At 46.0% G+C, this 9902-nt stretch overlaps 1 protein-coding gene across 3 annotated transcripts in view; it reads right to left on the reverse strand.

Moving 5' to 3' along the window:
• The window catches only part of TLK1 (tousled like kinase 1), a 1414233-nt gene extending 1405173 nt beyond the window's left edge, over nt 1-9060 (reverse strand). For 2 of the 3 annotated variants that reach the window (XM_069616192.1, XM_069616193.1), the window contains exon 1: nt 8920-9055. The gene's annotated coding sequence lies outside the window, so the exon portion shown is untranslated. Of the gene's footprint in view, nt 1-8919 lie in introns of all 3 variants that reach the window. The other variant, XM_069616191.1, reaches the window with a different exon arrangement.
• Nucleotides 9061-9902: the final 842 nt, after the last annotated feature.

Consider the following 9902-nt stretch of genomic DNA (forward strand, 5'->3'; position numbering starts at 1 on the left):
ATGAGAATTTGGGAAAGTTGATATTTATGTTTTTGGGCCGGTTAGGCTTCTGGTGGTTCTGCTTAGGCAATGCTTTGTAATGGTCTGAGATTTTGTGTTGGAGGAGATCCATTTTTTTTAGCATAGCAGATTGTATGCTGGTGCACCAAGCTTCCTCTTTAACGATCTCGTCAGTGCCTATGGGAGGTACTGTTAATTCTTTAAGGATAGTAAAGAGTCCTTTAGTTTGGAAGTTAGCAGAGGTGATTTGGTTATTGTAAGCTTCCGATTTAGCATTGAATATGGAGTCTTTGTACTTCTTAGTAATAGAATGGAAGTTAGCTTTGGTGATGTCACTGGGTTGGTCTTCCATGTTTTTAGCGCCTGGCATTTGGAGTTGCGCAGGTTTTGCAGCTCTTCTGTGAACCATGAGTTTGAATGGAAGGATTTTTTCTCTTTTTTATTTTCTAGTGGGGCGACAGTGTTGATGGCATTGGTGAGCGTATTTTAGAAAAACTCTGCTAGGACGTTGGGGTCTAGTGAGAATGGCGGTGCCAGGAATGGGAGGTTAAGACAAGCACTAATGTTTTCGGCAGTGAGTTTTTTTTGCGCTTCTAGCTAAGGTAGCAGGTGCTGGCATAGTAGATTTAGCGCATGGTGCGGATGGGATGGTGAATTTTAGGCAGTTGTGGTCTGTCCATCTGAGGCAAGTATTAGACATGAGGGCTGTGTCACAATTATGGTCTATAACCCAGTCTAGGATGCAACCTTTCGCGTAAGTGGGAGAAGTGACTTTCTGTGAGAAGCCCAGGTCGAATAGGTCCTTAGTGAAGGGCGTAGCCGCTTTGTCATTAGGGTCATTGAAACCTAAATTGAGGTCGCCTAGGGCTAGTGTTTTAGTAGAATATTATCCCCTAGGAGGTGGGTGACTTGACACTGGAAGTCAGAAGTGGCTCCTGGGGGACGTTAGTTAACATGGATATTTATGGTATTTTTTGGAGAGAGAGCTAATTTAGCTGATAGGATGTCTGCATTCCCTTCTCTTTGGTGGGGTATAGGCCTAATGGAGATGTCCTCTCTGAAGATTAGAGCTACCCCCCCTCTTGATTTATCAGGCCTGTCCTGTCTGAGGATGGGGTAGTCTTCAGGAAGTGTTAACGTGATGGCCGGGCCGGAGGCTTTGTGAACCCAGGTTTCCGTGATGGCTATTATGTCTAGGTGTTGGCTGGTAATTAAGTCATTCACTTCTAATGCATGGGCATTGAGAGAACATACATTAAGTAGGGCAAAGGCTGGTTATTTTTTGGTGGAGGTGGGGTGCCTGTTTCCAATGAAGAAGAGTTGTTTAGTGATGTTGTGGGCGGGTACTTGGCGAAGTACCTTGATAATACTGCAATTATTGACTGTGGGGCAGTGGTGTCTGCCGTTTGCTCTGCAGGAGGTCTGTGATCCTAGGCGGGAGTTTCTGAGTGCTACAGGATTAGGTACGGCAGCAGCGTTCATCGGGCGGGTGCGTGTCCTAAATCCGAGTTGTCTGGAATGATGCAAGGGTGTGTGTGTGGCTGTATGCGCTGTAAATTGGATGGGACTGGTCAGATAGTTCATGGTGTCAAGGTTCCGGTGTCAAGGTTCCGGCTGCTGGTGTAGCTATGGCTGGCTAGCTCTAGTTCTCGCACGTTCTGTGTGCTTTTGAGGAGAGTGAGCATGGTGCCTAATATGATGGGAGGCAAGATGTACATGCTGGAATAGAAGTTACAGTCTTATTTGAGCTGTGCAGAGAAGGCGCACGTTTGTCTACTAAATGCAATCTATTCCAGGTATAGGTAACATATGGCGCTCCAACAGTTGGAGGTAGGGGAGGTCTGTCTCTGGTGGAGATGGCATTGATCCCTAGAGTATGCAGATATTTGCTGTGTGCATATTTCAGGCAGTAGGGCTAGACAGTATAAGCTTAGTCAGGTGTACTTAAGCAACAATGTTAAGCTAATCAAGCATTTACTGAATGCATTTGGTAGATAGCACAGTTAATGTTAATGTGACATTTCTATGAATGCAGAATTTGTGGTGCGAGGCTCTGCCGCATATCGCTTTTTGCGAGACAGTTAGGACGGCAAAATATAGGGCGGCAAAATATAACTAACAAGAGCATACTTTCCTCCGAATCGTGCGAGGAAAATACTGTGTAGTTAAGCTGGCAGACTATAACAAGATATGCAGATTAGGAGATAGCATTACATTGCAAGGCAAAACAACAATGGTTCTGAGTGTATAACGTTGTTATGAGGGGTGTGCCGGCGTGTTAGAGCAGTGCTAACTCAGTTACAAGGCTAACATAAAATAAATGCATAAGTGTAGCAAACATAAGCTTGATATTAATTCAGCGGTAATTAGGTGAGCTCCTGTATATCGTAGTTAGTATTAGTAGAGAACGTGGTGATAGGTTGAGAGGGACCACTCAGCCAGGGCACCTGATAGTGCGAGTACAGTAGGCGAGGAGCTGGAGCGTGCATAAATATGCGCGAGTCAAGCAGCCGAGGCTGGTATCGGGGTGGGTCATTAAAGATCTCTAATCGCGTTAATTGGCAGAGATGATCTAACTTAATTGTAATGAAGGTGCCAGAAACAGGTGAGGTACGACACAGAATGCTAACCGCGGATCGCGAGTAGATACGGATAGCAGTGCACTTTTGATTCTTACCTAGTTGCACATGGCACAGTTGAGTTTGAGTATTAGTGTTATTCGTAACCCAGATCGACAGCAAGGTGAAGAGTAGCCGTATGGTATGGTAAGGAGGTAGAACGCAACAGAGTTCCTGGCCCTGGCTCCTCCTGGCCCTGGCTCCTGGCAGTTCTGGACAGGCTCGGGACAGGGAAAGAGCCTTGTTTTCGTGGGCCTTGCTAAAGTGAGATCTGCTTTGCCTGCCGGTTGTTGATTGGATCAGATGTATAGTTTGTTAGCCATCAGAATGTGCGCTGGGGACACCAGTGATAAGCTTTCGTAGATGCAAGTGGCCATCTTGTGAAGGAGTCTCCCTCGTAGCAATCAATGGGGGCAGGTAGATAGCAACAGTTAAAGCCAAGCAAGCAGCATCGTGCAGGATAAGTGGATGGTAGGCAGATTGCCTCAATATGCAGTAAAATAGATGGCGAGAGTGCGGTCCGTCTCGTCAGCAGGGCGGAATGCAGCTGTAAAATGCTGCGAGCGAGTGGAGCGTATAGGCTTACCTCGCGCTGTGATCAGATAAGCTTGATGCCAGGTGACACAGCTCCTGCAGTGTTGGGGGGAGCTCCTGCTCCACCCACGGCTCAAGGGTGGGAATGCCAACACAGCGTTGGCAACAGAAAGGAGGAGATCCATACTAATGAAGTTGGACTCTAGACTGGGAGAGCTGGCTTCTTCTGAGCAAGCAACAACAGAAAAAGGCAAACTGTTTGGGGAGCTAGTCATAAAAGAAATGGCAAAATTTGTCAACACGTATGGTCCATGGACAAGGCACAATCATCCCTTAAGAAAATATTCGGAAGAAAGTATTTTTGACAGGGCTGGAGGAGGAAAGGGCCGCTCGTCCAGCCGTTATCAATACAGAAGGTCCTATAATGACAGAACCAACTGGAAGCAAGAGCACCAGAGGTCGAACCCCTTCTTCCCTTCCAGGGGAAGAAGCAGGGGTAGAGGTTGGAGAGGAAACGGCAGACAGCAGCACCAGAATAACACAGGCGAGAGAAATAAAAGTGCTGGCAGGAAACACATTCCTTCAGTAGGAGGGCGAGTGAGGTTACATGCAGAAAAATGGGAGCTCAGATGCATGGGTGATGCAGAGAGTACGAGGTTGTCAGCTGGAATTTTGGCAAGAACCATCACAGGTAGTCACACCAAGGCAGATAAGGTTCAGCAAACAAGACGAGGATCTGTTAGACAGAGAAGTGGACTTACTAAAAATAAAAAAGGCAATCGGCCCAGCCTCAGAAGGACAGGGAGGTTTCATAAGCAACCTGTTTTTAGTGTAAGGCAAGCACAAGGTAAGACCAGTAAATCTCATGGGTTTGAATTATTTTCTAATATAAAGACATTTCAAAATGGAAGGGATTCACCTTTTAAAGGGACATCCTACAGAGAGGGGATTGGTTAGCAAGGATAGACCTCAGAGACGCATATCTAACATTTCCGATTCAAAAGAATCAAGGAAGCTGTTACAATTCCTAAGGAAAGGAGAGAAGTGAGAGTTCGAGTGTCTTCCGTTTGGTCTAGCATCAGCTCCATGGTGCTTCATCAAACTGTTGAAACCAGTCACCTTAGAGGACATGGAAATCAGACAAATGTCGTCCAGGTAAATATTCATCCTGATGTGCCAGGACAGGGAGATTCTTGTAGAACAGATTCTACAAACATATTGGGGTTTCTGAAACTGGGAAAAGTCAGAATTAGAACCAGCAAGGAAGATGGAATTTCTAGGTTTCACCTTAGAGACAGCTCAGGGTTCACTCAAGACTACCCTTGGGGAAGGCGAATTCCATAAAGAAGGAAATGAGTATGACGACAAGACAGGTAATTTCATTGAGGGAGATAGCGAGAATGGTAGGTCGTCTGTCATCTTCAATGCAGGCAATCTTTCCAGGACCTCTGCACTACAGAGCATTACAGAGATTGAAGATAGATCACCCCAGGAAGGGTCTGTCTTACGAACAGAAAGTGCCCATATCGCAAGAGGCGAGAACTGAGCTGGAATGGTGGTACTGCCACATGGAGGCCTGGAATGGCAGGGTGATATCTGGCTCATCCCCGGACCTGGTAATAGAATCTGACGCCAGTCGATGGGGAGCTAGATGTCGACCGAGGAATTGGGATTACACATCAATTGCCTCGAGCTTCTGGCAGGCTCCTTCGCAGTCCGTTGTTGGACACAGGAAGGAGTGAAATGTGCCATTCTACTAAAGATGGACAATGTTTCGGCAGGGGGGTTTGTGGTCAGGGGGGGGGGGCACATCCAGGATGCTGACAGAGATAGCCAAGGAGTTTTGGCAACTATGCCTCCAGAGGGGAGAACTCAACCAAGTGGCGGACTGGAATTCGAGATACACAAGGGACTCCAGCGATTGGCAGCTGGACAACAAAGTATTTCAGGAGATCATGCATCAGAGAGGTCCGTGTTGGACGGATTTGTTTGCGTCGAGACTGAACAGGAAGATCTTCAGATTTTATAGCTGGAGACCAGTTCCAGAAGCGACAGATGCATTTCTCCAGGTATGGGGACCAGCAAAAGAATACGCTTTCCCACTGTTCGCCATGCTAGCACGCACTGTGGCGCAGGTCAGGAGACAGGAAGCAACAGCAGTGTTACTGACACCAGATTGGAGAGGTCAAGCATGGTTCCCGGACCTGCTGGAGAAGTCGTACGACTTTCCAATTCTGTTGCCACACATACAGGACATAATATTAAGTCAAATAGGAGAAACTCACCCATTGGTACAATCAGGGAACTTGAACACGGTGAGCATGGGCGATTTCAGGAAGACCTGGGCCAAGCCAGGACTCGGGGACGGCTCAAGAATTTATAAAGGAGACATGGACCCCAGCAACTGGAAAGGCCTACTTAGTGGCATGGCGAAGATGGAATAATTGGTGTATGGAGAGAGTAGTTAATCCCATACGAACTGATGTGATTCACATAGTGAATTTTCTGGCGGCTCAAGCAGCTCAGGCTAAAGCTTACAGAACCATTAACAATTACAGATCTGCAATATCGGCAGGTCATGAGTACTTTGAGGGAAGACCAGCGGGTGAACATCCTTTAATATGCCGATTACTGAAAGGTGTCAAGAGCATGAGACGACCAGCTCCTAGATATTCACATCTTTGGGACGCGAGTGTGGTCTTGAGGATATTTGAGACCTGGCCAGACAATGACAATCTTTCTAGGAAAGCTCTATGGGATAAATTAACTACTCTGTTATACTTCATTTCATGCAAAAGGGTGTCAGATGTGAAGGCTTTAGAGACAAACCGGAAATCTCTCTCGCCAACAGCGGTAATATTTTACATTGAGAAAAGAACAAAAACTAATATTAAGACTGTAGAGTACATGGCATTCCCGAATAAGCCCACGTTATCTCCCGTTAGGTGTTTGAAGGTTTACGAGAATAGGGCAAATATGGTGAGACCCATTGGTGAATATCAATTGCTGATAGCTATCAGGAAACCCTTTTAAAGCGGTAACTTCGGCCACATTGGCTAGATGGGTGAGATGGTGCATGGCAGAGGCATGCATAGACGTAGGACAGTTTGGAGCTCATTCGACGAGAGGTGCCATGGTGTCAGCCTTTATGTCGGGAGCACGCCTGGAAGATATTTTGAAGGCGTTAGACTGGTCTAATGAGGTAATGTTTAAGAATTTTTATTTTAGAGACCAGTGGATCAAATAGCATCGTTGGTGGTGAGTAAGCTTTAAACAAGCATAATCTGAGCCTCTGTGTCTTGACATAGACTACAGATTTTCCATACATTTCTTACAGAAAGTCATGATTCTATTAAAGACTCGGAGGCGAAAGATTATTCCACCCAATTCAATAGCTACAATGAATTAATGTAATGTCAATATGGTTTTGAAGAGTTATAATTTTGTAGATGATAATGTAATGTTATTATGCGTTTGCCCACCTGTTCGTGAAGAGATATGACATGGTATATTCATTTGATAGGGGCAGAGCAGAAGACAACGGCGCCGTGAAGTGCAAACCAAATAAAGCTTAAGTCGTCTACCGGTTGGGGCGCAAGTTTTAAGTTGTTCGATCAGCAGCAGAAAGAGGAAGGACTGTGGTGTAGGTAATGTTTATAAGGGAAAGTGAAAGCTAATTGGACTGGAAGAATCCCATGGTTTTGTGATCTTATGAAAAACGGACTACAAATTCACTGAAAGTTTTGGGAATTGTAGTTTTGATGTTTAATGTTTTTCATAATTGTTTATTGATACTTTGCTGCTCGAGAAGTAAAGGAAATGTTCAGAGCATAATCTGAGCCTGCAAGTTTTTAATAGAATCATGACTTTCTGTAACGGATGTATGGAAAATATGTATTATGATGTACTTTGTCAATTCAAGAGGATATAGACCCACCATCATATGAGAAAAGAGTTTGCCCAGTTCCCCGTTTAAAATGTGCTTGGATTAGATGTCAACGTGAACAATCTGGTGTGCAGGAATTCCAAATCGTCAAACATAATAAGACAAGATTAAGAGATATTATATAGTACAACGGTAAAAAAAAAATAAACACACATTTCAGCAAGGGACTATTACAAAACAGCAAAAGTTGAAAACGTATTTGTATTTCCCCATCTGGGAATGCCTCCCAGCAAAGTAGCCACGCCCATTACAAAGATGACATCGAATCGTCGTACTCAAAGTCACAAGTGCATATACTTCCACAAACTAATCCTAGCACATCTGCAAAGCAGGCGTAAACATGTACGGCAGGCGATAGACGTTATAATGCATTGACGTGAGTACTAGCGGTGTAATCGAATCTCATCATCAATTAACTTCCACCACATTCAATGCTGGAAACGGCTACGAAAATGTAAACTTTAATTACGATGGATCCTGGGTTTTCACAACTTTAGATGGGTTGGGGCAGACATTCCTAGCAAAATCGGGGAGTGTACGCACACTTCTACATTGAAAGAGTACATCAAACCAAGATGTCATCAAGCACTGGCAGAACCCATCAGGTTAGGTCTCAAGCAACCGCCTCCAGTATAAGCCGACTCCCAGCCGAAGGTTGCAAGTGAAACGGACTGTTCCAATTCACCTGGGGGTGGGGGGCGCATTAGTCTTCCCATGAAAACGCTTCGTGGCAGGAATGCCGATGAGTCACACGAACTTACTGTTGACACGAGCGGCAGGGGAGGACGTCCAAAAGAAATGGTAATATCGAGATTGCCGTTCAGCTGTCATTCTTTCTGCAGGAAGGCATCACACTCCTTTTAAAAACTCGCTGCGCATGCATTCGTTCAACAGGAGAGATTGAAAAGATGGAGGAGGCTACAACCGGGATAAAATTATAGTACATAACTGTGTTTCCCAGACAAGACCCAACCACATCTCAGTGACTAAAAAAAAAGACTACCAGACACTGTGCCAGAGTTGGTTGGCTCCAGCCTTCTCCCGGCGGATTGGAACCAGTACAAAAGAGTCAATGATACCTCCACACATCTCTCCCAGGCGCCGATAGGACGAGTACCGTGAAGAGATGCCCGCATTTGGGGCATCTGACAAACCAGCGTGGAAGCCTCTTAGAGTGACAGCGGAGACCACTAACAACAAACCAACACCAGAGCGAGGTAGCCCCAGAGCGGGGCATGCAGCACCCAACACCATCTTAAGAATCTCTCCGCCAAAGGAGGGCCAGCTCGCGACTGGTAAAACAGAGCTGTGGAGACGGAGCCCATGACAGCCACCGTCGAGGGCCGGGAGAAGCAGTCAGAGCAAAACCACGGTCAAAGTAGCGCTGGCGACAAGAGGAAAGGGATGCGTAAACCAGGCGCCTCAAACACATTGCACAGGGATGTGGGCCAGGGCACCTGCAAAGGACGCGTCATTGCCGCTACAGGGGCACCACAGCTCAGACCGAGCTTCCATACCCTCCGCCGCGCTTTTAACATGCACGGACTTGTTTCGGTCCTTCTAACAATTTGCAGCGTTAAAAGTTGTTGTAACTTTGTACCGAGCTCTTGCTCGCCCATTTAACACACTGATGAAAAAGACGAGCCGAGGATGCTGAAGCGAGGAGCACCGCCCAGTCAGGGGAAGCGGCTCTCCCCACGGTACAGGGCGGCCCTCCTCCTGAGCGTGCCGGGGGCCTGCCCTCCAGAACCCTGGCCGCGAAGGAAGTCTAAACACCCTGCGAAGTCGAAACAAACACCACACAGTCCGTCTCGTTCTTACCTCGGCCTGATGCTAGTAAAAGGTCCAGAGATCCAAAGGGCTCGGTCCCAGGGTTGTGTTAAATTCAGTTCCCCGTCAGGAACTGCTCCCTAGCGTGAACTACGCCCGCAAGCGCATGCGCGCACATGCGCAACACTTTCGCGGAAGCGGCGGCTTTCGTTCTGGTGGAAGATTACTGTAAAGAGCATGCGCAAGATTCAGAGTGGGATACCCATGTTAGTGTCCCGTTGGATAGTCTTGTAAAATAGCTGAGTTTCTGGTGTGGACTCATTGAAATAAGGGAGTAAAGTACAGTGGCAAAACAAGCAAAAGAGAACTAGATTAGGTAACAAAACTGACCATTTGAAATAAACATTAACAAAAGTCTGCGGAACTACAGAAATAGAGTGAAAAAAGACCAAATACATTTTGAAAAATTGGCTGTATTGCAAGGAAAAAAGATGCAGTGATATAAGTCCAAAGTTGGTTTCTTATGCTTGGTTTCTAGTTATTTATCCACTTATCATTTTTCATTGAACTAAAATGAATAGGTTAAAATGTTCAGAAGTGAAGATTTGCAAACCAGTTACATGACGTGTGGATAAACAGATGCTAAAAAACAAAACAAGCATTGGCAATGCCAACATTTTTGGCTTTTGTGTAGGCATAGGAAAGGCATTTGTCATAGAGGTGCTTTTCCTATGCCTACACAAAAGCCAAAAATGTTGGCATTGCCAATGCTTGTTTTGTTTTTCAATGAAAAATGACAAGTGGATAAATAACTAGAAACCAAGCATAAGAAACCAACTTTGGACTTATGTTAATGTTAAAGGACATTTGTACCGCGCACTATCACCACCGTAGTGGTCCCTTGGCGCTCTGGCGGTTCTGAAAGAGGAGGGGAGGTTGAGTTAGTGGGAGGAAGCAGGAAAAGTGCAAGAGAGCAGTGATGTGCTGTTGGCCTCAGCCTGGTGGGTCCGTTGGCTGGGCCTGGGGTGTTTGCG

The sequence above is a fragment of the Ambystoma mexicanum genome, chromosome 9 (assembly GCF_040938575.1).
Source record: "Ambystoma mexicanum isolate Mex_15411 chromosome 9, UKY_AmexF1_1, whole genome shotgun sequence".
Taxonomy (NCBI): Eukaryota; Metazoa; Chordata; class Amphibia; order Caudata; family Ambystomatidae; genus Ambystoma; species Ambystoma mexicanum.